Source organism: Tamandua tetradactyla, chromosome 12 (genome assembly GCF_023851605.1).
Source record: "Tamandua tetradactyla isolate mTamTet1 chromosome 12, mTamTet1.pri, whole genome shotgun sequence".
NCBI lineage: Eukaryota > Metazoa > Chordata > Mammalia > Pilosa > Myrmecophagidae > Tamandua > Tamandua tetradactyla.
Window position 1 is genome coordinate 31,525,076 of NC_135338.1, and position 27,999 is coordinate 31,553,074.

Here is a 27,999-nt window from a genome sequence, read left to right on the forward strand (position 1 = left end):
AGCCCATGACAAACTCTGGGATCTGTCCTATGAATACTTGTTGACGAGTGCTTTGAAAATTATTCCTTTTTTACTTCTTTGCTTTGTATATATGTTATACTATACAATAAAAAAGTTAAAAATAAAAAAAGTTTAATGTATTTTTTAAGAAAAATTCTATGAACACTCTAACTAGCATTGCATTGTGTATATATTATTTTGTGGGGTGTTGACATTTTAAATATTGTCTCCCTATCTAAGAACATGGTATGCCTTTGCAGTCATTCAGATCTTCTTTTATGCTTTTAATAATAATATCTTACAGTTTTCTTTATATCTAAGTACTTCATTATTTTTGTTGCTATCATAAATGCAATACTTTTCCCACTTCCACATTTAATAGGAAAAATTTATTAATTTTTATATTTATTTCAAATCCTTCCCCATTACCAAATTAATTAATTCTGATACTTTTAACTAGAATCAGTTTTTCTAAGTATGGAATCACATCATCAGGAAGAAGAGCATAGCTTTTCTCTTATTTTCCAATATTTTTGCTGGCCAGTTGAATTATAATGATTTTGATGGGAACTGTTTTCATGTTTCACCATGTAGAATAGTATTTGCTGTTAGTTTTTAGCAAATACTTTTTTTATATATATATTTAACTAGTTCTCTCCTACTAGTAGTTTCTTAGAGTTTTTATTAGGCGTGGGTTAATTCTACCAAATTCCTTTTTAACATATATTAATATGATCATATGGTTTTTCTCCATTATTTAAGTCATGGATTTGAGGGGGGAAATTTCCTGATATTGAATTATCTGAATAAAGTCTTGCTGGTCATAATTTAAATATTGCTAAGCTTTTTCGCTAGATTCTATTTGCTGGTATTTTATTTAGGATTTCTGAAAATACATATTCATTAGTGAGATTAGTATATCATTCTCCCTATTTTTGTTCTAACTTTGTCAAGTTTTGGTTCTAAAGTCATTCTAACTTTGTGAAATGAATTGGAGAATTTTAAATTTTGTCTGCAGCTTGGAATATTCTAAATAACGTCACAAGCATCCATTCTTTAACACTTCGAAAAAATTCAGTTCTAAATCCACCTACTTTTATGAAAGTAGACTTATCATCATCTACCCATTTTCTTCTATAGTAAGCAATCTATTATAGTTTTTCATTCCTTCTTGGGTCAAATTTGATACTTTGCACTTTGATAGGAAATAATCCAGTTTTTCTTGAACTTCACATAGTGGCCATAGAGTTTATGTTTTAGTGTCTCAAAATTCTTTTAATCATTTTCTCTTTTGTAGTATGGTTCTGTCACCCTTCTCATTTCTAAACTACTCTTTTTTTGCTCTTTTTCTTCTTCAAGTCCTTCAAACAAAATCGTATACAAGAAATGGATGCATTCTAAACTGCATTCAATTCTGTGTTCTTCTAAAAATAAATTTTAAGTGCACAGTGCATAAAATAAATTTAAAGGTTAAAAGAATATACCATGAAAAAAAATTCTCCATACAACTCCTGTCCCCAGGTACCTGGTACCACTCCCAAGACACAGCCATTATAGAGTAGTTCTTTTTCCTCAGTTCTTGAGATGAATGCTGTTCTAGTTTGCTAGCTGCCGGAATGCAACACACCAGAGAGGGATTGGCTTTTAATAAAAGGGGATTTATTTTGTTGGTTCTTCAGAGGAAAGGCAGCTAACTTTCCACTGAGGTTCTTTCTTACGTGGAAGGCACAGGATAGTCTCTGCTGGTCTTCTCTCCAGGCCCCTGGGTTCCCAGGCCCCTGGGTTCCAACAACTTTCCCTGGGGTGACTTCTTTCTGCATCTCCAAAGGCCTGGGCTGAGCTGCAAGTGCTGAGATGAGGAATGTGGAGCTGCTAGCTGTGCTACATTGCATTCTCTCATTTAAGCACCAGTCAATTAAGTCAAACGTCACTCATTGCAGCAGACATGCTCCTAACCGACTGCAGATGTAATTAGCAATAGATGAGGTTCAGGTACCATTGGCTTATGTCCGCAAGAACAAGACTAGGTATGCTCACCTGGCCAAGTTGACAACTGAATCTAACTAACACAAATGCTTATACCATTAATTTTCAGTCTTTCTTCATTTAAAAAAAGTTTTTGACAATATATTTTATTTAACCCAATACATTCAAAATATCATTTCAACACGCAATCAACAAAGAAAAATAGCCATGAGATATTTTGCAAACTTTTTCTTTTTTAGGTGCTAAGTTTTTAAAATTTGGTGTGTACATTTTTCAATACAATTTTATTGAGATATATTCACCATATATACATTTGAGTATGCATTTCTCCTGAAGAGCTGCTTTAAGTTGCATTCCAGAGTTTTAGTATGCTGTTTTTTGTTGTTTTTCCAAATTTTTTCTAATTTCCATTTCTCCCAACTGTAGGTTATTTAGATATGTGTTGTTTCTTCATGTGATCATAAGTCATACTATTCTTCTCAATCATTCACTCCCTCCTAACCTGTAGGAGGATTATATGTGCCCATTCCATTGATTTTGGATTTGGCCATGTGGCTTTCTTGGGCCAATGGATTGTGAGCAGGTGTATGCCAACTTGAGTAGAAGCTTTAAGTTTGATTTTGTGATTCAGCTAGGCTTTTTGCTCTCTAGTGTCTTCTGCCATGAGAAAGCATGTCCTATGTAGGGTTACTCAGTCAGCCTAAGTCCCAGAATAAAAAGACACAGAAAGCAGACCTGAAGCTAACCCACAGCTCGAAGCAATAGCACCAACACTAGCACAAAATAGAAATAAATATGGGTTGTGAGTGAAGGAAAGTTGGAGGTTGGTTGTTTGCAGGATAACCTAACTAAAAGGGTAATGCAATTTGCATACACAAGGGGGATTTATTTTCTGGTTATATTTTTGTTGTTTATTACTGGTTTAATTGAATCATGGTCTGCTGTGTCTTGCTGAACCAGCAGTAAGATTCACTCTGAAAGAAGAAATAAGGGGAGACTCAGCAGGACTACTCCAGATCACCCCATAAGGGCATCTTTTGAAATTCCAAAGAAAGAGACCCTCAACACCAGTGTGATCAGTCCTTAAGCATTTACTAGGGGAACTTACAGAAAACTGCAGACAGCCAGAGGGGGAGAAGTTCACCTGGGTATGTGCACACCTATGGCAACTGCTTGTTAGATTATGTAGGGTTGGGGGACAAAGGTGGCTGAATGCCAGAGGCTTTGTGAGAGTTTTAGGAAAACATCTGGGTATGTGCTCTTTTTGCAAAGCAAGATACACTCAGGGCAGTTAGCATTCAATGTTACAACAGCCAAAGTTCAGGGTGCTTCCAGGGAGGGATGTCTGAGAAGGGGGCAGGAGCATGGTCAATTCTCCCTCAGGTAGGAGATGCTATATGTGACATACATGGTCACAAAACACGCACTTTATGATTTAAATCATTTGGAATTTGTCAAGAATTGCCTTATAGCCCAGTATATATTCAAGTTTTGTAATTACTACTTGGTCTTGAAAAAGAATATATATTCTGCATTTGTCGGGTACAGTGTTTTAAATACTGATATTTCTATTAAATCAAGTTTGTCCTTCACATTGTTCAAATCTTCCATGTCCTTAATCATTTTTGTCCTGCTTGTCCTATTAGTTACTGAGAGAGATGTGTTATAATATCTGGATCATTATTGTGCATTTGATGGTTCATCTTTGTAGTTCTGTTAATTTTTGTTTTATATATATATATTTTCAACCAAAATTAGTAGGTGCATTCAAATGTAGATTTATTGTATTATCTGCTGAATCATTATGATGTAACAATTTTGTTTCAAGTTATGCTTTTTGCCTTAAATTCTATGTTCTCTAATTCTAAGATAACCACAGCAACTATTGCTTCTTCTTAACATGGTGTATTTTTATTCTCCTTTGACTCAGAAACCTTTTGTATTTTTATGTTTTAGATGTGTCTCCTGTAAATAGCAAGTAGTTGGGTTTTGTTTTGATTTGGTCTTTTTGTTTGTTTGTTTGTTTATCCAGTCTGACAATCTTTGTCTTTGAACTGAAGCATTTGGTCCATGTACAATTAATATAAATTCCAATATGTTTGGATTAAAATCTATTATACTATTATATGTTTTCTACTCATCTCATGTGTGCTATATTCCTTTTTCTCTCCCCCTAACCCCCTTTCTGGATTAATTGAACATTTTTCATCATTTTATTTTATTTTTTTAAACTTTTTAAAAATTGTATAATATAACATATATATTTTGTATTTTTAGCCTCTTCGAAGTTATATATTATCTTTCTATTCTTTCAGTATATACCTTAAAGTTACAATATCCATTGTTGGCTTGTTGAAATCTAACAATAATCAGTACATTTACCTTTCTCTCTGAAAATACAGAAAATTTTGGAACCTTTAATTCTACATATCCCCCTCCCAACCTATATGTTATTATGTCATACATTTTATTTTAAAATTCTAGTCAATGTACTTCTAGATTTATCCATCTATTTATCCATTTTCTTTGATCTTTGTTTCTTCATTCATCTCTAACCTTCATTCTGAGATCATTTTCATTTCATGAAATGAAAAAAAAAGTGCTTTACAATTTCCTTTAATGATATGCTGGTAGTGAACTCTGTTTTTGTTTTTCTGATAAAATTCCTTTATTTTACCTTCATGACTTGTCTAGATCACTTTTTAATTTAGAAACAACTTCAAACTATAAAGAATTTGCAAGGATAGAACAAAGAACAACTTGTTTTTGTGAGTCATTTGGAAATAACTTGTCCTCGTGATGCCCCATCACACATGCATAAATACTGCAGTGTGTAATTCTTGTAAACAAGGGCATTTTCCTAGACAGCCACAATGCAACCATCAAAATCAGAAACTTCACATCAATACATTATACCATCTCATCTAGAGACCCATTCAGATTTTGCCAATTCTTCCAATAATAACCTCAAAAGAGCAAAAGGATCCAATCCAGGTCATATGTTGCATTAAATTTTCATGTTCTCTTTAGTCTTCCTCAAACTGGAGTAGTTCCTCAGACTTTGCCTTTCAGGACCTTGAAACTCTTGAAGATTACAGGACAGTGATTTTGTAGAACATCTGCTGATAGGAGTTTGTCGGATGCTTCCTCATGATTAGACTCAGGTTATGTGTTTTGGGCAGGAATACTGCAAAAGTGATGCTGCTTTTATTCAGGGTGTATTAGAGTGGCTAAAGGGAAGTACCTGAAACTGTAGAGCTGTGTTCCAGTAGCCACGCTTCTTGAAGATGATTGTTCAATAACATAGCTTTCGCAATGAGATTGTGAAAACCTTGTGTCTGATGCTCCTTTTGCCTACGGTATGGACAGATGAGTAAAAAATATGGATAATAAATAAATAAATAATAGGGGGAACAAACGTTAAATAAATTGAGTAGATTGAAATATTGGTGGTCGATGGGAGGGAGAGGTGAGGGGCATGACGTATGAGTTTTTTCTTTTTCTTTTGCTGTAGAGATGCAAATGTTCAAAAAAATGATCATGGTGATGAATACACAATTATGTGATGATATTGTGAGCCAATGATTGTAACCATGTCAAGAATGTTTGTATATCAGGAATGTTTGTATGTTTGCTGTTCATAATAATAAAAAAAAGACGTTATTGCTAAAAAAAAAAAAGTGATGCTGCATTCTTCTCATTACATCCTGTCAGATGGTATGTGACCTAGGTATTTGTCATTACTGGTGATATTACCTTTGATCACTTGATTAAGGTGTTATCTGCTGAGTTGCTCTACTGTACAGTCCCTCTTTTCCCTTTATAGTTAATAAGTATTTCTGGGAGATATTTGGGAATTATGCACATATCCCTACTTCATCAAACTTTTGCTCTCTAGTTTTTACATGCATGGATGTTTTTGTGCTGAATTTATTATTACAGTGATAGTAATACTGGATGCTTCCTAACTCCATCATCCCTTCTACATTTTTGGCATTCTACTACAAGAGTTCTCTTCTCTTCCCATTTATTATTCATTGGTTATATCAGTATGGACACAATGATTCCTATTATAATCTGTAACTACCATCTTCATTTTTTTAAATTTAATTTTTGTGGAGGTTTCTTGCTGTTCTTTGTGTTTTCTATTCTTTTTGTTGTGGTGGTTGTACTTATTTATTTATCTATTTTTATTTACCATCATCCATTTTGACGTTCAAATAGTCCCCAATTTGGCCAGCAGCAGCCCCTTAAATTGGATATTCCAGACTCATACTCTCTCTGACCTAACTCTGCAGTCAGCCATTTCTAAACAATCAAACATACCTAGTTCTTTTTAGTAGAAAATAGTATTTAGAAACCAAGATCTGAACACAGGTGTGCTTATTGCTATTGGGGTGCTGCTGCTCTTGGGCCTGCTCAGTGGTCAAAGCTTTGGGATACATGCAAGCGCATGCACACACAGCTACATCTCTATTTCTCTTCTACCTATATATATATATATATATATATATATATATTAACAACCATGATTTCACTTTAGTACCTCGGTTCCAATGTAGTTTTCTATATTTTATATTTATATCTCCCTTCTCAAACAGTGAGAACCCTGTCTCCCATTATTCTCACTATATTTACCTGTTGGATCAGTCCTCCTTCCCCTGCCATCTCCTATTGCTGCCCCTCACCTCCTTCCCGCCCCAGCTGTGTGAATATCCTCCTGGTTACCCAGTTCAGGGTCCAACACTCCACACTGGTTGCCCCAGCCTTCACTAACATCCCCCACCCCATGCACATGCCCTTCCCACCCTTCTCGGGCTCTGACACCCCCAGTGGCTGTACCACCACTGCCACCGCTGTACAAACACACAAACACGTGCCCATGCAAACATCCTCCATACCTGACTCAGGCTCTCACACTCAGTGCCAGACACTGCACCACCCCCACAAGGCTACCTACCTTGCTTGGCCCTACCTAAGGACTTCTGGAGTAAAACTCACCTTCATTCTTACAGAGTATTTTTCATCTTTTCCAGGCCACTATTCTCCGGGTAGCAATACCAGCTAAGAACAGGGGAGGCTGCAGGGTTGTGCACATGCCTCATTTATTATCTGTATTGCCTTAACCTAAGTCAGCAGGCAAGGCCTGCGGAAATCAAAAAGTTCTAAAGCACATAGACCTGGTTTCAATATTTATACGATATAAAAACCTCTTTTTCTTCCATTCTCTCTTACTGCACTCCACCCAGGTTCCTGCCTGGTACCCCACTTAGGGTGGTCTGACATCGCTGGGTCCCTCCACTGTATGTTATTGTAATGATGGGGGGAGGGCTGGGCTGGATGCTTCCTTACCATTATACCATTATATTTTATTGATTCCAATTGGTGCCTAGGAGATCTGAATCTTTTAAAATTTTCCTTGAACTTTGGGTTCTACTTTTTTGGCAGAGGCATTTTCTCCTTAGATTAAAAAAAAAATTCTACTCATTTCTAAAACATTGTTATATATTTTTTATCTTCTTTTACTCCTTATCAGAATGGAAAGAAAGTTTCAAAGAGAAAGGAGAATCATCAGATGTGCAGAAGGAAACAGAGATGAGACATCATGTAACTTTCAAGGGGCAGAGGGAAAATAAACTGGGTTCCCAACATTCTAGTTTCTAATACCAGTGCCTCCTGCTCATATTTACCATGAAAGACCAGCACTCCCCGCTTCTACTTTGGCTTGTGCTAGCTTGAATGGGTCTCTTGTAACTTTGCACAAAGAGCTGCGAGTAGGACATCAACTTTTCAACAAAGCTGAGTCCATCTACCCAAGAGCATCCTCATCTAAAACCACTACCTACAAATGTTTCACCATTGTCCAGCCAGACCTGAGCAAGTTCTGAGAAGTGCCTTTTCTATAATGATCTCATGTTCTGTATAAGTTCAGTATTCTTTGACAGCTAACTGGCCTGTGCTATACAACATCTCAGCATATTTGTATAGGCTGATTTGGTCTTATAGTTAAGGTGCATATGGCAGATTTTACCACAACATACATTCTGTGCAGACTGCATCGTGGTGGACCCTATTTATTCTGATTATTTCCCCTCAGCAGTACTCACAGTGCATTTACTGAGCACCAGAGTACAGCCTTTGACCAGAAAACAAGCTAAGAGTTTGCTCTGTAATGGGGCATTACGCAAAATTGTCACCCCCTTAGGAAGCTTGCTTTAAAATGCACTACCATATTACCTTAACTTATTCAAAATTTCAGAAACCTGAAAATGGCTCTAAATCTTACCCCTAAATCCTTTATCTCATCCCTTTTTACTCTTCTTGTTATTTATGTCCTGTCCTTATAAGCCTAAGAATGATTGCTCCAGCTGCCTGCCCTGCACAAACTGCTGGCGGCTGGGAGCCCCAGCTGTGCTTTCTCTGCCTCTCATGGCAATCAACAGAAGCCTAGGAAGGCTTTACTAATGACTCCACTGCAACAGGCATGGGTGCAGCTTGCTAACAGAGGCGCTAGCATCACAAGGCTAGTTGGGACAAATGTTTATTTTGTTCTAGAAAATGAGCCAATCCCACCACTAGACACTGTCCGGAGTGGTGCACTGAGAAGCCATTTATAGAAAGATAATATCATATTGCTGAAATCTCCACTGTAAGATGAGGTGGTTAGAACTTCTTTCTGCAGCAGAAAACTACCATGGCTGATTCTTGGCTCATTTGAAGGAGCTGCCTCTTCAGGGAGGGTTAGGGAAATCAAAATCATGCCTCAGAATGGGGTAACAGATGACCGGCCAAAAAAGAAAGAAAAAAAACCCTCCCTCCACAATTATCCTTTACCGTCCCACTTTATCTCAAGGTGCTGCTGCTAAATCACTGGGATTCCCACTGTCTCTTCCAAGAAAGGTCAAAATGCAACCTTTGGAGTTTGGTTTCACTGATTTATTGTATACTTACCATGGGTCAGGCACTGTCCTAAATGTTTTATGTGGTCCGAGTGCATTTAATCCTCACATTGAGGTAGATACCCTTATCTTCATTTTTTCAGATGGGGAAACTGAGGATCAGAGAGGTCTAGTAACATGCCCAGAATCCCACAGCTAAATTGTGGCAGAACAGAAATTTGAACACAGGCCAGCAGGCTTCACAGCACACACTCCTGTTAGGTTGTACTCCAAGTGATGACTAACAATAAAAAGCAATATTTATAAAGTGTCTTCTTTCCAATTTACAAAACACATTCAAATATATTATCTTGTTTTATTCATAGTGTAATATCTTTTAATCTGGAAAGTTGGGGTCAAACTACCTTAAATTACCTATTTTAATGCATGACAGAGGACTAGATAGTCAAATTTGGGACAGGACAAGGAAGAAATTAATTTTGTAGCCCATTCATTGGTGTGGATTCATCTGAGAGATGGGAGGGTGGGTACAAAATTTGGGACTGAAGACGTTCCTTACTTTAGCCTTTTGGTTTACCAGATATCGGTATCTATCTTTATACCTGTATATATATCTACATTTACACTACATCTATATCTATATCTGTATCTGTATCTGTATCCATCTATCTATCTATGCCAGGAAAAAAACTATGAACTACAAAGGTACATTCCAGTCCCACATGCCCTCTCCTCAGGCCAGAAACAACGTTCCCATCAGATTTTTTAAAAGCCTCCCCAGGCACACATGTACACGGTTTCCTTGATGAATTAAGTTCTGCTTCAAGTCCTTCTGTGCTTTCCTAAAGCTAAAGTGAAGCTGAATTCTTCCCCCACTCTCTTTCTTCTGTCCCCTGAAGGCAATCCTCTTATCCGTATTAAACAGAAATTCAAATGGAGAAGAAACCAGGGAGGCAGTAAGATTTGGAACAATTATATGTCTCAGTGTTTTTTTCACGCTCTCATGAAGTCTGTTTTTGCAGACTTTTTTTCCCCCTTCTCTCAATCTATAGCTTTTTATGTTCATAAAGCTGTTGACACTGATAAAGTCAGTCATGGAAAACAATGCACATCCTTTTAAGATTCTTCTATCTCGCTGAGGAAATGGCTGGTGTTCATGAAAGCTTTAGCAAGTTGCTCTTCCTGCCTCCTCCTCATTCTCTAGTTTGGACCATCTTTGGAAGAACCCATGTTTATTGAGTGTTTAACGGGGGTGGGGGTGGGGGGGAAGGGATGGGGAGTAGTTAAGTTCTTTTTTTTTTTTTTTTTTTTAACGGGCAGGCACTGGGAATCGAACCCGGGTCTCCGGCACGGCAGGCAAGAACTCTTCCTGCTGACCCACTGTGACTCACCTGGAGTTAACTTGAAGAATTCTCCAAATGGAAGCACAATTCTCGGCACGAAGCAAACAAGATAATAAAAGAAGGCAGGAGAAAAATAGGTCCTGCAATGGTCTGTATGTGTCCAGGAAAGGGCCCCATTGATCCTAATGGTTGAGGCTTCTCCCTAGGGCAGTGAGAGGAGAAATATGCTGCTGAGGATGAACTCTTATGAAGGAAATGCAGTTCCATATCATAAAGAAGCCAAAATGGTACTACTTGGTTAATTGAGATGCCTGGGGAGGTAGAGTCACAAAAGTGCCCATGACACTCTCTTTAAAGCATCCCCCAAGATACTTAGGTTAGGGGAACGACAATTCATTCTGCAATGAATTCCAGAAAGACCAATGTTTTCCTTTCTGAACTGATCACACTGAGCTTTTGAAAATCATCTATGTAAGAATATACATTGAGCTGGAAAGAAAGGTTCATAAGAATTGTTTAAACAAACAAAGAAAAAAACCATTTCTTCAGAGACCTTTCCTGAAATAGAATCCAACCAGGATAGTTCAAAGAGACTTTACAGAAGGAACTATTAAGGGAGTTGTGTGCAGGGTTAAAGGAAACAAGATTTGCTGGGGTACCCAGGTGCTAGCAACAGTGGAAAGCTATTACCACGCCACAGGCTCAAAGGGACAAGGGGAGAAAGTGGAATTCCTAAAGTCTGGTGAGGGGTCATTGCCAGAAAACATCCCAAAGCAAGGAAGAAGCAAGTAAAACCCACCTACCCATCTCCCATTGGTTGAACTCATCCGGAAAACCAGCTGCAGGAAAGCCAAAGTAATGCATTTTGCAGATTTGTACAGAGCAGGGCAAAGAAAAGTGGAGAATGTTGAGGATGAGAGTGAGGGAGGTACAAAAAAAAGAATAATCAACCCATCACCCAATCCAGAGTAGCACACCAATCACTTCCTATCACATCATGCTGCTTTATTATCACACTCATCATAATCTGATGCTTTCTTTCAATTTCTTTGTTGCCTCACCTCCTATCATTAGAATATAAGCTCCTTGAAAGCAAGGACTTTGTCTTGTTCAAAGTAATATCCCCAAAACTGGCCCTGGCACTGTGGGATCAACAATGCCATCCTGACCAAAAGGGGGGAAAGAAGTGGAACAAATAAGGTATCAGGCTGAGAGAGTTCGAGTCAAGAGGCTACTCTGGAGGTTGCTCTTATGGAAGCTTCACTCAGACATTGTCACCTATCATAACTTGCCAAATCCCAAACAAAACCATTCCACCCAATTCTAAAGAATACCTAGGGCAATATATAAGATGCTACAAAAGTTTCATCTACTAGGGTAACTTTCCAGAAACCTACAAACTCCATGGGTCCCTGGACTAGATAAATCCTGAAACCTAGAGTGGCCAGCCTCTCCAGAATATCAGCTCATTTCATCTCCATACCCTTTATTATTAACAGCCCCTTTCAAAGTGAAAAAGTTAGAATGGCCATAGCCCAAATACCCCTAAAGAGTGGGATAGAAAGACCAAAGATGATGGTGGAGTTATACAGAGAAGGTAGAGTTTAACAAACAAATATGACTGCTGAATCATTATATTGATATTTCTTTTGGTCTCCAGTATCTTGGAGCAGCTAGAAGTAAAAAACTAAAATTATGGAATTGTAACCCATATCAAACTCTGAAATCCATTCTTCAACTAATTGTTGTGCTGTATTTGAAATTGATTGCTTTTTTGTATATATGTTATTTTTCACAAAAAAAGAAGAAAAAAGTCGATTGTGATGATAAAAAAATATTTATCCCTTCTAGCCTCCAATGTTCTGGAGTACCTAGAAGGAAAAATCTGAGATGATGGTATTGTAGTCCATGACAAACTCTGGGATCTGTCCTGTAACTACTTGCTGAAGCGTGCTTTGAAAACTATTGCTTTTTCCTTTTTCTGCTTTGTATATATGTTATATTATACAATAAAAAAATGGGTAAAAGACATGGACACTTTTTCAAAGAGGAAAATATAAATAGCTCAAAAACATATGCAAAGATGCTTAACCTCACTGGCTATTAGGGAAATGCAAATCAAAACCACAATGAGATATCATCTCACACCTACTAGAATGGTCATTATTTAAAAAAAAAGAAAGAAAGAAAGAAAGAAAAAAACTGAAAGTGCTGGAGAGGATGTGGGGAAAGAGACACTTATTCACTTTTGGTGGGAATGTAGAATGGTGCCACCACTCAGGAAGGCAGTTAGGCAGTTCCTCCAGAAGCTGAGTATAGAATTGCCATATGATCCAGCAATCCCATTGCTAGGTATATATTCAGAGGAACTGAAGGCAAGGATACAAATGGACATTTGCACACTGATGTTTTTAGTGGCATTATTCATCATTGCCAAGAAAGGGAAACAGCCCAAATGTCCATCAATGGATGAGTGGGTAAACAAACTATGATATATATATATGATGGAATATTATACAGCTGTAAGATAGAATAAAGTCATAATTCATGCAACAATGTGGATGAACCTTGAGGTCATTATACTGAGTGAAACTAGCCAGAAACAAAAGGACAAATTATGATTATGGTCTCACTAATATAAACTAACATTAATGAGTGAACTTTGAGAGTTAAAGTTGAGAACACAGGTTATCAAGAGATAGAAAGAGGGTAGAGATTGGGGATTTGATGCTGAAGGAATATGGAATGCACAACAAGATTGACTATAAAGATCCAGAAATGAATAGCATAACACTATCTGACGGTAACACAAAACTACAAGTGCACTAAACAAAGCTGAGTGTGAGTATGGTTGAGGGAGGAGGACTGGGAAGATATACCACACCAGAAGAAGGAGAGAGGATATATTATATATGGGATGATACAACCTGGCAAAGCCTAGAGTGGACAATGATCATGATTAAATGTACAAATTTTTGTTTTTGAGTGAGGGAGAACAATTGAATGTCAACATTGTAAGATGTTGAAAATGGGATGGCATATGGAAAAAATACAATCAATGCAAACTAGGATCTATAGTTAACAATGTTGCAATATGTGCCCATTGAATGTAACAAAGGTAATGTGCCAAAGCTAAATGTCAATAAGGGGTGATATGGAGGAGGGATATGGGATTTTTTGCAGAAGAAATGGAAACGTCCTCAAATAGACTGTGGTAGTGAATGCACAGCTCTGTGATTATATCAGGAACCATTGATTTTTTTACTTAGGTTGGATTGTATGGTGTGTGAATAAAACCGTTTAAAATGAACACAGAAAAGAACAAGCTTCAGCTGGATATTGTTAATTACCACGGTTTACCAAACTCTAACCAAAATCATTCCAATTAACCCTGAAGAACACTTCGGGCTTTATCTGAGATTCTACAAAAGTTTCACATGCGAAAATTACTTTCCAGAAAACTACAAACTCCAGATGGGTTCCTAGGCCAGATAAGTCCTGAAACCCAGAGGTACCAGCCTCTTCAAGAACATCAGTGATTCCATCCCCTATCCCATATTATTGACACCTCTTTCCAATATGAAAATAATTACAATGGGCATAGGCCAAATACCCCTAAAGACTGGGAAAAGAGTCAAAGGAAGAGGAAGAGGAACTATAATCCAGAGAAGATAGGATTTAACAAATGAGTATGACTGCTGAATCATCATATTGGCATTTCTTTTAGTCTCCATTGTCTTGGAGCAAGCTAGAAGGAAAAACCTAGAATTGTGGAACTGTAACCTATACCAAACTCTTAAATCTGTTCTATAACTACTTTGTTACACTGTACTTTGAAATTTATTGCTTTTTTGCATATATGTTATATTTCACAATTTAAAAAAAGTTTAAAAAATGAATAGAGATACAAGTGCCGGAGAAAATGTAGAGAGAGAGAGATGTATCTATTGACTGTTGGTAGGGAAATAGGTGCAGCCCCTCTATAGGGCAATGTGGTGGCTCCACAGGAGGCTAGGTGTGGGTTGCAATATGATCCTGCAACTCCATCGTTAGGTGTATACTTGGAGGAACTGAGAGCAGGAACGTGAATGGGCACTTGCACACTGTGTTTATGGCAGCAGTATTTCCAACCTGTAGTGGATAGAGGTGGTCTAAGGGTACATCAACTGAAGAATGGAAGTGGTATGTATGGTGCATACATGTAATGAAATATTGAGCAGTTGCAAGAAGGAATGAAGTTGCGAGGCATGCAACTAGGTGAATGAAACTTGAAGACTGAATGCTGAGAGAAATAAGTCAGAAACAAAAAGACAGATATAAGAATGTCTCACTAATATGGACTAACTATAGCGTGAAAATTCTGGAAAACTGAATTTGAAAGCATAAGTCATCAGGTAAGACCTATTGCAAAGGTTCCTGGATTGTAAGCTCTTACAGCAGTCACATCTATTCTGGAGTGGTAACTGTTATTTCTAAGTTCTGAGATGATGAGCTGTTTGTGTTTAACCTGCTCATTCCCTGGAACTTTGGGTGTCTCTGAGACACCTGAGACTCAGAGCTAGAGTTCTGTAGCTATGAAAGTCAGGATTACCCCAGGCAGCAACTGTTAAAAACACTGAAAAAGTACTCCGACTTGAATTAGACATATGAATGAAGCTGACCTGGTTAGGGTTAAGGTAAATCAGACTAAAGGGTAAAGGATGATATTGACTGTATATTAAATCGTCAACTTCTATATGAGGCAAAAAAAAAAAAATACCTTACTAAGATAATCAAATGTCTAAAAATCAACAAAAAAATCACTAAGCATAAGAAGATACAAGAAGATAAAATCAAGTCATATGACCAAATTAAAAAGCTGGTGGACTAAAACAGCTCAATTATGGTTCAGGGCTTCTGGGTGCTTCCCTTTGTCTGTTCCAAAATCCCCAAAGCAAAAGGAACATTTATATAATGATTCAGTAAAATCATCCTGTAAATCCAATTTCTTGGTTACAATGTCTACCTGTTGTTTGATCATCCCCAATCTGGATGATGACCCCTCTGACTACTTCCTGCTGACAAAGGGGGTATCAACTACTAAGGGTTTGGGGAGTAAAAACTTCTCAGATTGTAGTTGGATGTGCTCTTTAGCTTCAATTTCCTTCTGGAGTGCTAAAGCTTTTCCTGTATTTTTCTTAGGGCCAAGCTGGCATAAGAGACAGAGGCATATTTTAATAATGAGAATGCTCAGAATTATGATTACTGGTAGCATTAGCCCTGCTTGTAAAATTGAATGAACCCATGATCCTATTCTATAGGAAGCCAGCTAAATAAATCAAATATGTCAGAAGAGGTGGAACAACTGTCTATGGCATTAATTTGATTTTTTGTATGTTCTAACAGTTTGGTTACATTTTTAGACTCATTAGGTATATAGGTACAACATTCCATTTTAATTATAGCATATATCCCTCCCTGCGAAGTGGTTAGGATATCTAAGGCCATTCAGTTTTGTAGTACTGCTCTATGCATCAGCGTCATTTCAGTGTTTAAAACAGATAAATTATTGCTCTGAAAAACAAATTTAATAAGTAAAATTTTATAGAGAACTAGATATCTTTTAGGGTTTCCAGGAACACTGTTGGTTGGGGTTTGCCATATTGTGGCAGTTTGCGGTATCTGGCTGAAGTTTGCATAAGAGTAACCTCCAGATTGACTTCTTAATGTGATTTGAAATCTCTTAACCATTGAAACTTTATTTCTTTTCCCCCTTTTGCTCAATTGACTCATGTCAGAGCCAGGCTCATCCTTGGCTCACAGAGCCAGGGCCAGTTATGTTTAATGCTGCCAGTGCCAGGCTTACACCCTGGAAATTATGTCCCAAGTTGGGGGGAATCTCAGAGTTTGGCTTAGAGAGAGACCACATTTGAGCAACAGCAGAGATTTTCTGGAGATGGCTCTTAGGCACTAATCCTGAGTAAATTCTGTTTATTATTATAAAAATAAATTTCATAAGGGCAAGCCTCAAAATTGAGGCCTTGACTTATTAAATTGGGACCCTCTCTTGCTTAAGAAAAACATCAGGAATTCCCCAGGTGGAGAAGCTTAATACTTCTAGCCTTCCCAGTTTCTCAAGGGACTTTGTAAACACTTTTTCATTTTCTGCCCAAAATGCTCTGAAATGCATCATTGTATAGCATTAACTTGTACACACCATTAAGATTTCGTTCCTTGCTCCAAGTTCTATATTAAAGAAAGCTGAATTATGTTGTTTAAAAAAAAAAAAAAAGCTGGTGGCCCACAGAATTCAGAACAACTAATCATAGATGTTCATACAAATGTCCTAAATAAATTCAGTGGGTTGGCTAAAGATATAAAGGATATAAATAAGACTCTAGCAGAGCATAAAGAAGAATCTGAAAGAATAAACAGAAAAATAGCAGACCTTATGGAAATAAAAGTTACTGTAGATCAAATTAAAAATATAGTAGAGCCTTTCTGTGCTACCCAGAGAGGGGTCCATAGGGCATTGTCCTCAGTTCCTGTTGTAACTTACAGGGAAATTTAAACAATGTCCAGAGCCCTTGATGTCCTGCAGATGAAGGAGGAGGACGCCCTCAAATTCCTTGCAGCAGGAACCCATTTAGATGGCACTGACCTTGACTTTCAAATGGGACAGTACATCTACAAAAGGAAAAGTGATGGCATCTATATCATAAATCTGAAGAGGATGTGGGAGAAGCTTCTGCTGGCAGCTTGTGCCATTGTGGCCATTGAAAACCCCACTGATGTCTGTGTCATATCCTCCAGGAATACCAGCCAGCAGGCTGTGCTAAAGTTTGCTGCTGCCACTGGAGCAACTTCTATTGCTGGGTGCTTCACTCCTGGAACTTTTACCAAAGAGATTCAGGCTTTTGGAAGCCATGTCTTCTGATGGTGACTGATCCCAGGGCTGATCACCCACATCTCACAGAGGCATCCTATGTTAACCTGCTCACCACTGCTCTGGGTAACACAGGTTCTCCTCTGCGCTATGTGGACACTGCCATCCCATGTGACAACAAGGGAGCTCACTCAGTGGGTCTGATGTGGTAGATGCTGGCCAGGGAAGTGCTGCGCGTGCATGGCACCATCTCCCGTGAGCACCCGTGGGAAGACATGCCTGATCTCTACTTCTACAGAGATCTTGAACAGATTGAAAAGGAAGAACAGGCTGCTGCTGAAAAGCTGTGACCAAAAACAAATAATAATAAAAATAAAATAAAAATCATGGAACTACACTACACAATTAGCCCTAAATTAAACCATGGACTATAGTTAATGGTATAATTATAAAAATATGCTATAATTCATTGTAAAAAAAAAAAAAAAGCTGTGACTGGACTGCTCCGGCTCCTGAATTTACTGCTACTCAACCCCAGGTTGCTGACTGATCTGAAGGTGTACAGGTACCCTCTGTACCTATTCAGCAGCTCCCTACTGAAGACAGGAGAGCTCAGCCTGCGTCTGAAGACTGGTCTGCAGCTCCCACCGCTCAGGCCACTGAGTGGTCATAAGCTGTTCTTCCATAGGCTCTTACACGAAAGTGGAAATAAGGTTGCCGGAAAATAAATAAGTTTCTCTCTATATATATAGAAATATGTATATTTATATATACTAGAGACACACAACAGCAGACTTGAAGAGGCAGAAGAAATAATAAGCAAACTAGAGGACAGGGCAACTGGATTTGAACACCTGAATTTGAATGTACAAAAGAACAAATGGCAAAAAAGATGAAAAATTTTTAATTGGATCTCAGGGAAATGATGGACAACATGAAGTACACAAATATAAGAATCACTGGTGTCCCAGAAGGAGAAAGGAATATTATTTGAGGAGATAAATGGGGAAAACTTCCTAAACCTCATAAAAGACGTACATATCCAAATCAAAGAAGCCTAATAAACTCCAAATAGAATAAATCCAAACAGACCCACTCCAAGACACATACTAATCAGACTGCCAAATTGCTGAAGAGAAGCAGAAATCCTGAAAGCAGCAAGAGAAAAGCAATTCACCACATATCAGGGAAGCCACATAAGACTACATTTGGACTACTCAATGGGTATCGTGGAGATAAGAAGGCAGATATATTTAAGATTCTGAAAGAGAAAAATTGCCAGACAAGTATTCTTTATCCAGCAAATTTGTCCTTCAAAAGTGAGAGAATAAAAAAAAATTGATTCTGTTGTTTTGCTAGTTCTTTTCCTAAATCGATGCAAATGTACTAAGAAATGATGATCATGCATCTATGTGATGATGTTAAGAATTACTGATTGCGTATGTAGAATGGAATGATTTCTAAATGTTGTGTTAATTTCTTTTTTCTTTAATTAATAAAAAATAAATAAATAAATAAAAGCAAAAAAAAAAAAAATTTGAGGGAGAGCTTAAAATCTTCACAGACACACAAATGCCGAGAGTGTCTGTTAACAACAGACCTGCCCTACAAGAAGTACTACAGAGAGTTCTATTGGCTGAAAAAAAAAGACAAGAGAGGAAGGTCTGGAGGAGGGCACAGAATTGGAAAGTATCAGTAAGGGTAACTTAAAGGATAAAAAGAGAGAGGAGAGGGCGGGCCGCGGTGGCTCAGCGGGCAAAGTGCTTGCCTGCTATGCCGGAGGACCTCGGTTCGATTCCCGGCCCCAGCCCATGTAACAAACAAACAAAATACAATAAAACAAGAAAATGTTTAAAGATGTTTCCCTTTCTTCCTCCCTTCCTTCCTTCCATCCTTCCTTCCTTCTCTCTGTCTTAAAAAAAAAAAAAAAAAAAAAAAAGAGAGAGGAGAAAAATAGATCTAACAAATAAAAACCAAAGGATAAGATGGTGGATTCAAGAACTTCCTTAACAGTAATAACTTTGGATAATGGACCAAACTTCCCAATTAAAAGATACAGATTGGCAGACTGGATTAAAAAATAAGATTCATCTATATGCTGTTTACAAGAGACTCATCTTAGACACAAGGATACAAATAGATTGAAAGTAAAAGAATGGAAAAAGATATTCTACACAAGCTGTAACCAAAAGAAAACAGGAATAGCTATACTAATATGAGAAAAAATAGACTTTAAATGTAAAGATGTCATAAGGGACTAGGAAGAACACTATATGTTAATAAAAGGGACAATTCACCAAGAAGAAGTGACAATCATAAATGTTTATATACCCAGTCCTGGAGGTCAAAAGTATATGAGTCAAACATTGGCAAAACTGAAGGGAGCAATAGATATTTCTACAACAACAGTGAGAGACTTCAATACACCACTCTCTTCTATAGATTGAACAATCAGACAGGAGATCAATAAGGAAATAGAGAGCCTAAGCAATAAGATAAATTAATTAGATTAATCTATGAGGTTAATCTATATAGATCTATATAGATCATTACACCCCAAAAACATTAGGATATACATTCTTCTCTATACTCATGGAACATTCTCCAGGATAGTTCATATGCTGGGGAACAAAACATCTTAATGATTATTAAAAATCTTAATAAATTTAAAAAGATTGCAATTATCCAAAGCATTTTCTCTGACCACAAGGAATGAAAATGGAAATCAATAACCACCAAGAACCAGAACTTACACAAATATATGGAGGTTAAATAACACACTCTTAAACAATCAGTGGGTCAAAGAAGGAAATTCCAAGAGAAATCAGTAAATATCTGAAGACAAATGAAAATAAGAATAGAACATATCAAAACTTATAGGATGCAGCAAAGGCAGTACTGAGAGGGAAATTTATTGCCCTAAATAACTATATTAAAAAAAGAAGACAGAACAAAAATCAAGAACTTAACTGCTCACTTGGAGGAACTACAGAAAGAACAGAAAACTAACTGGAAAGTAAACAGAAGAGAAATGACAAAGATTAAAGCAGAAATAAATGAATTGGTTCAACACAAGAAAACCAGTGTAATAGAACACATTTAAAAAATCAAAAGGAAAAATCATGTAATCATCCTGATTGATGCTGAAAAAACATTCAACAAAATTCAGCATCTTTTCCTGATTAAAAAAAAACACCTCAAAAGGTATTTTGAAGGAAACTTTTTCAATATGATAAAGGGCATATGTGAGAAAACCCACAGCTAGCATCATACTCAACAGTGAGAGGGTGAAAGCCTCCCCTGAAGGTCAGGAATGAGACAAGGATGCCACTATCACCACTACTATTCAACATTGTGCTAGAAGTACTAGCTAGAGCAATTAGACAAGAAAAAGAAATAAAAGGCATCTAAATCAGAAAGGAAGAAGTAAAACTTTCATTATTTACAGATGGCATGATCCTATATTTGGAAAATCCTAAGAAACCTATGACAAAGCTACTTGAACTAAAAAAGTTCGGCAAAGTGGTAGTGTAGTAGTTAGGGTCAGGTGTCAACTTGGCCAGTGATGGTGCCCAGTTGTTCTGTTGCTGTGGATTTAAATCATCAGCATGTGAAATTCACCTATGGCTGATTACATCTGCAGTAGACTAAGGGGAGTACCTTCCACAATGAGTTACATTTTAATTTGGTCAGCTGGACGCTTAAAAGGAAGAGATGGCAGAGAGAAAAGGAACTCAGCATAGCCCAGCTCAGAGCTCAGGTCAGAGCTCAGAGACAGCTCAGACCCAGATGTTTGGAGATGCAGAAAGGAATCACCCTGGGGAAAGCTATTTGAACCCAGAAGCTGGGAGGGAAAGCCAGAAGACATTGCCGTGTGCCTTCCCATGTATACTGGTTTGAAACTGTCACGTATCCAGAAAAGCCATGTTCTTTAATCTTCATTCAATATTGTTGGATAGGATCTTTTTTTATTGTGTCTGTGGAGATGTCACCTAGCCAATTCGGGGTGGTAACTTTTGATTAGATGGTTTCCATGAATATGTGTCCCCACCCATTCAAGGTGGGATTGCTTACTGGAGCCCTTTAACAAAGAACCATTTTGGAAAAAGCTTTAGTGCTGACAGAGCCCACACAGCCAGAGACCTTTGGAGATGCAGAAGGAAAATGCCCCCAGGGAAGCTTTATGAAATGAGGAGAGAAAGCTAGCAGACATTACCAAGTGCCCTCCCAACTGAGAGAGAAACCCCGAATTTCATTCAGTCCTTTCTATGGGGTTAAGGTATCTTTATCTGGATGCCTTAATTTGGACATTTTCAAGGCCTTTGAACTGTAAACTTGCAACTTAATAAATTCCCTTTTTAAAAGCTGTTCTGTTTCTGGTATATTGTATTCCAGCATCTTACAAACTAAAATACCATGTGACAAAGAAACCCAGAGGAAAGCCAGCTGCCTTTCCTCTGAAAAATTGTAAATTTGTAACCTAAATAAATCCCTTTATAAAAGCCAGTCCATTTCTGGTGTATTGTATTGCATTTCTGGTGTATTCCATTTCTGGTGTACTTCAATATACCACTCTCCACTATAGATAGAACAACCAGACAGAAGATCAACAAGGAAATAGAGACTTTAAACAATGGGATAAATGAATTAGACCTAATAGACAATTATAGATCATTACACCCCAAAACATCAGGACATACATTCTTCTCTAGCACACATTCAGTGTTCTCCAGGATAGATCATATGCTGGGGCAAACATGGAGTCTTTATAAATAAATCAGATTGAAATTATCCAAAGCACTTTCTGTGACCACAACAGAATAAAGCTGGAAATTAATAATCACCAAAGAACCAGTGCTTTCTCAAATATATGGAAATTAAACAATGCACTTTTAAATAATCAGTGGGTCAAGGAAGAAACTGCTAGAGAGATCGGTAAATATTGGGAGATGAATGATAATGAGAATACAACATATCAGAACTTATGGGATGTCGCAAAGACAGTGCTGAGTGGGAAATTTATTGTATTAAATGCCTATATTAAAAAAACAACAAGCAAAACTTGAGAATTTAACTGATAACCTGGAGAATTTAGAGAAGAACAGAAAACTAACCCAAAGCAGATAAAAGAAGAGAAATAACAAAGATTAAAGCAGAAATAAACAAACTGGAGAATAAAGCAATAGAAAGAATCAACAAAACCGAAACTTGTTTGTTTGAGAAAATCAATAAAATTGATGGACCTCTCTCTAGACAAAGAAAATGACCCTGCTCCAAGAAATGAGAGGGTGGTCACAACCATAAACCCCGAAGAAATAAAAATAATCAAGAGACAATTATGAATAACTATACGCCAAAAAACTAGACAACTTAGTTGAAATGGACAAATTCCTAGAAACACATGAACTACATATACTGACTCGAGAAGAAATAGAAAATCTCAACAAACCAATTACAAGTAAAGAGTTTCAGTCAGTCATCAAAAATCTTCCCACAAAGAAAAGCCCAGGACAGCTTTACAGGGGAATTTTATCAAACATTCCAAAAAAGAACTAACACCAATCCTGCTCAAACTCTTCCAAAAAATTGAGGAAAAAGGAACACTACCTAACACATTTTATGGTGCTAACATCACTCTAATACCAAAACTGGATAAAGATCTTACAAGAAAGGAAAACTACAGACCAGTCTCCCTAATGGACACCAGTGCAAACATTCTTAACAAAATACTAGCAAACCCAATCCAAAGACACATTAAAAAAATTATACATCATGACCAAGTGGGGTTTATACCAGGAATGCAAGGGTGCTCAACAAAAGAAAATCAATCAATATAATACAGTACATTAACAAATCAAAAGGGAAAAAGCACATGATCATCTTGATGGATGCTGAAAAAGCATTCGACAAAATCCAGCATCCCTTCCTGATAAAAACACTTCAAAAGGAAGGAATCAAAGGAAACTTTCTCAATATAATAAAGGGCATTATGAGAAAAACCATAGCCAGCATCATACTTAACAGTGAGAGACTGAAAGCATTCCCCCTAAGATTGACAATGAGACAAGGATGTCCATTGTCACCACTATTATTCAATATTGTACTAGAAGTCCTAACTGGAGTAATTAGACAGGAGAACGAAATAAAAGGCATCCAAATAGGAAAGGAAGAAGTAAAACTGTCATTATTTGCAGATGGCATGACCCTACTTAGAAAAACCTGATAAATCTATAACAAAGCTACTTGAGCTAATAAGCAGATTCAGCAAAGTGGCAAAGATTAATGTGCAAAAGTCAGGAATGTTTCTATACAAAGCAATGACTATCTGAGGTTACAATTTAAAAAAAAGAAATCATTCAAAATGGTGACCAAATAATTAGGTATCTAGGAATAAACTTAACCAGAGATGTCGATGACTTGTACACAGAAAATAATAAAAAAATTGCTAAAAGAAATAAAAAAATGTCTTAAACAGATGAAAAGACATTCCATGCTCATAGATAGGAAGGTTGAATGTGATTAAGATGTTCATTCTACCCAAACTGATCTAAAGATTAAATGCAATTCCAATTAAAATCCCAACAACCTTCTTTGTATGAGGTATTTTTTTTTTGTCTTGGGATGCATGGTCTGGGAATCAAACCCAGGTCTCTGGCATGGAAGGCAAGCATTCCAACAGCCTACTTTGAAGACTTGGAAAAGCTAGTTATCAAATTCATTTGGAAGGAAAAGTGAACCCGAATAGATAAGTGTGAAGTGGAAGAACTATCACTTCCTGACTTTAAAGCTTACTATAAGGCCACAGTGGTCAAAACAGGCTGATACTGGCACAAAGGTAGAAGTAGCAACAAATGGAATGAAATTAAGAGCGCAGGGATAGACCACCAAATCTACGGATAATTGATCTTTGACAAGGCCCCAAATCCACTGAACTGGGACAGAACAGTCTTTTCAACAAATGGGCATAAGAGAATTGGATATCAATAGACAAAAGAATGAAAGAGGACCCCTACCTTACACCCTATACAAAATCTAGTTCAAAATGGATTAAAGACCCAAATGTAGAAGTCAGTACCATAAAACTTCTAGAAGAAAATGCAGGGAAACATCTTAAAGATCTAGTAATGGGAGGTAACTTCTTAAATTTTACACCTAAAGCACATGCAGCAAAAGAAAAAAAATAGACAAATGGGAATTCCTTAATGTCCAGAGATTCTGTACTTTAAAGAATTTGGTCAAAAAGATGAAGAGGCAGCCAACTCTCAGTGGGAGAGAAGAGAAGAGTTGATATACTGTGTATACAAAGAAATCATATAGCTCAACAACAAAAGAACAAATAACCCAATTATAAAATGGGCAGAGGCTATGAAAGACACTTCTGAAGTGCAAATAGAGATGGCTAAAAAGCATATGAAGAGATGTTCATTTTCATTAGCTATAAGGGAAATACAAATTAAGATGACAATGTTATATTACTTCACACCTATAAGAATGGCTACTAGTAAACAGAAAACTACAAATGTTGGAGAGGATGTGAAGAAGTTGGGACACTTTTGTACTGCTGGTGGGAATGTATAATGGTATAGCCACAGTTTGGTGATTCCTCAGAAAACTAAATATTGAGTTGCCCCATGACTTGGCAATACTATTACTCAGTATATACCAAGAAGAACTGAGGGCAGTGACATGAACAGACATTTGCACACCGATGTTCATAGCTGCACTATTCACGATTGCCAAAAGATGGAAACAATTCAAGTGCCCATCAACAGACAAGTATATAAACAAAATGATGTGGTATATACATATGATGGAATATTATGCAGCAGTGAGATGAAATAAGGTCTCAAAGCATATGATGAAATGGATGAAACTTGAGGACATAATGCTGAGTGAAATAAGTCAGCAAAAGGACAGATACTGTATGATTTAGTTTTTATGACTCTGTTAATCTCAGAGGTTACACTGTAGGATATAGCAGACCTAAAGGCACACAAAAGCCAGAGACAGAGGAAAGGCTACCCAAAGAAGTTGAATCTAAATGCCAATGGATAGAAGTGACGGTAATAATTAGCAAGTTTATAAGTAACATTGCCATATCGAAGGTTAATATGATTGAAAGGGGATGTATGGTGCCATGTATCCAAATCTATAATTATAAATAAGTTCTTACATGAACTATTTAAATAGTTCAATAGTGGACAAAGATTTAATAGTAGGGGGAAAACTAAAAATACATGCTATGGTCAATAGTTAACTGGAAGACATCAACAGTACCACAGCACTACCAGGGATGACTAATTAGGGGGAAAGACAAGTGATAATGGGTAGTTTGGATAGTTGGTGACATTGTGTTTGCTGGTTCTTTGTCATTATGGGCCAATGAAAAGTGTCTAAAATTGGGAGTGCTGCTGACTGTACAAGCAAGCAAGGATACTCTAAGACATGGTTTGTTTATTTTGGACATTATCCATAATGCCCAATAGATGGAGGGAGTCAAAGGATAGAAAGGACTGGGGCTGCCATGCCAAAAAAAAAAAGAAAGAAAAAGAAAGAAAGGACATCAAGAGGCACACAATGAACAAACTGAATAAACCTTGGGGACAATGTGTCATGCAAAATAAGCCAAAAACAAAAGAACAAATACGCTAAATTCTCTCTCAGAAAATGTTTATAAGAAAATGGAAGTGTAAGCCCTTATAATAGCTACATTTAGCCTGAAGTCGTAAGTGTATTTCTAGATTCTGAGACACTGAGCTATATGTGTATCAGCTGTTTTTTCCCTGGAACTTCGAGTAACTCTGTGACACCTAAGACCCAGAAATGGAGTGCTAAAGCCCTGAAAGTTAGCATAGTTATATACAATAACAGTTAAAGCAACTGAAAAAGAAATCAGGCCTCAATTAGAAGTTAAAATAAAATCAATCTGACTGGGTCTAAGGTATATTAGAACACAGGGTAAAAGATGATAGTGTATGTTCTCTAGACCTTCAGCTACTGTATGAAACCAAAGGCAGAGAGGTTTACAACGTCTAGAACCTAAATTTTCTCTAACACGCAATCTGAATCAACCTGTCTGGGAAAATCATTTAAACAACCCAAACTCTTGGAGTCCAGAATGGGAATGAGGCCATGCAATTCTGTATAGCTTAATGTAATATCTGGATACATCCCAGCTATGGTGGGCTTATAATTAAAGAGTATTGGTAGATTCCCTTGAGGGTCAAAAGGGAAAATAAATAAGTTAATTAATTAATTAATTAATAGTTTAACTATTAAACTTTCCCATCTGGGAAACCCCAGGTACCCTCTCAACCACTGGGAACTCCCAAGAACATAGGCTAAGCCCTTGATTTTGAGGCTTGCCCTTACGAGATTTATTTTTGTAGTGGAGAAGCCAAGATTACCTATAACGAGGCCTAACAGTTGCTTTCAGGAAACTTCTTTTGCTGCTCAGATGTGGCCTCTCTAAGCCCAACTCTGCCAGGAAAATCATTACGCTACCCCCCTACATGGGACATGACATCCAGGGGTGAAGGTCTCCCTGATGACATGGGGCATGATTTCCCAGGATGAATCTGGCCCTGGCACCATGAGGTCAATAATGCCTTCTGGACTGAAGGGGTAAAAGATGTGTAATAAAACATGCTTAGGAAAAAAGACATATATCCAAATATTTACAGCGGTTTTCTTTGAGTGGATTTGTCACAGGTAATTGGAGCTTTTTTCCCGTTTCAGGTATTATTAATTAATAATTTAATAATAATAAGTAAATAATAAATAATAAACTAGTAATTTGGCTGTTAACCAGCTAAGACTAATATTTGGAGTCTTGTTCTTGTCCTTGAGTTTACAGGTTCCAGCATGGGATATCAGTTACTCGGACCAGGAAACTGCTTCAATTTATCCAAGCACACAGAATACCAATACTACAGGTTATTACTGGACTCAGAACTTCCTAGTGCCTAGAATATTCTTGCTCATTACCCCAGAGCTCTCTCCTTTCCAGAATTGCCATCCTTGGGTGGTGGAATCAGCACTTGGGTGAATATGTAATCATACAAAGGAACTTGGAAAGTTTTGTGGGACATTTCATTCAGCTTAGTGAAGGGACAGGAGAATTATTTTGAATCCAGTTTTTCAGGGACCAAGATACATCCCTCAGATATTACAACTCCTTCCCTTTGATACTGCTAAATAGAAGCTGACAAATTCTGATTAAACAGCTCTTTTTTCCAGGCTCTGGGTGATTGTTACCACATGATGGACATGTTCTTGGATTATGTTTCTCTTATATTGATTACATTTCGGATTAGTGTCTCCAAGATGGGGTTTGACAAGGCAACCTAGCCCCTTTGACAAATTCTGCAGGTGGCAGCTGTTCATAATATGTTGACTTGTTTTAACTAATATTTAAATGTGATATTTTAGAAGAATCAGACTTAAATTTTATATTTTAATTTCACATAGTCAAAAGTAAAAAAGTACAACAAAGCATATAGTGAAAAACCTTCCTCCCATCCCTGCCTCCTAACTACTTACGTTCCCTCCCTAAAGTTAATGGATATGATCAAGTTTAGTATCATTCCAGGGACATACACATATATATACACACACAAATACATTTTTCATTCTATATGCTACTAAAAATCTATCTTGGAGGTAATTTCATATCAGTATATAAAGAACCTCCTCATTCTTTTTACTTTTTTTTTTTTTAACTTTCTTTGTTGTGAAATATAACATATATACAAATAAGCAATAAATTTCCAAGTACATTTAACAAGTAATTATAGAACAGATTTTAAAGTTTGGTATGGGTTACAGTTTCACAATTTTTCATGTTTTCTTCTTGTTCCTGCAAGACACTAGAGACCAAAAGAAATATCAATATAATGATTCATCA

The 27,999-nt window shown here is 37.1% G+C and overlaps 1 protein-coding gene and 1 pseudogene across 2 annotated transcripts in view; one reads left to right on the plus strand and one right to left on the minus strand.

Moving 5' to 3' along the window:
* The window catches only part of DPF3 (double PHD fingers 3), a 345,195-nt gene that overhangs the window by 313,711 nt on the left and 3,485 nt on the right, over positions 1 to 27,999 (minus strand). For both annotated transcript variants that reach the window (XM_077122963.1, XM_077122962.1), the window contains exon 2: positions 10,277 to 10,430. The gene's annotated coding sequence lies outside the window, so the exon portion shown is untranslated. The remainder of the gene's footprint in view (positions 1 to 10,276; positions 10,431 to 27,999) is intronic.
* Positions 16,774 to 17,766, plus strand: LOC143651392 (small ribosomal subunit protein uS2B pseudogene; annotated as a pseudogene).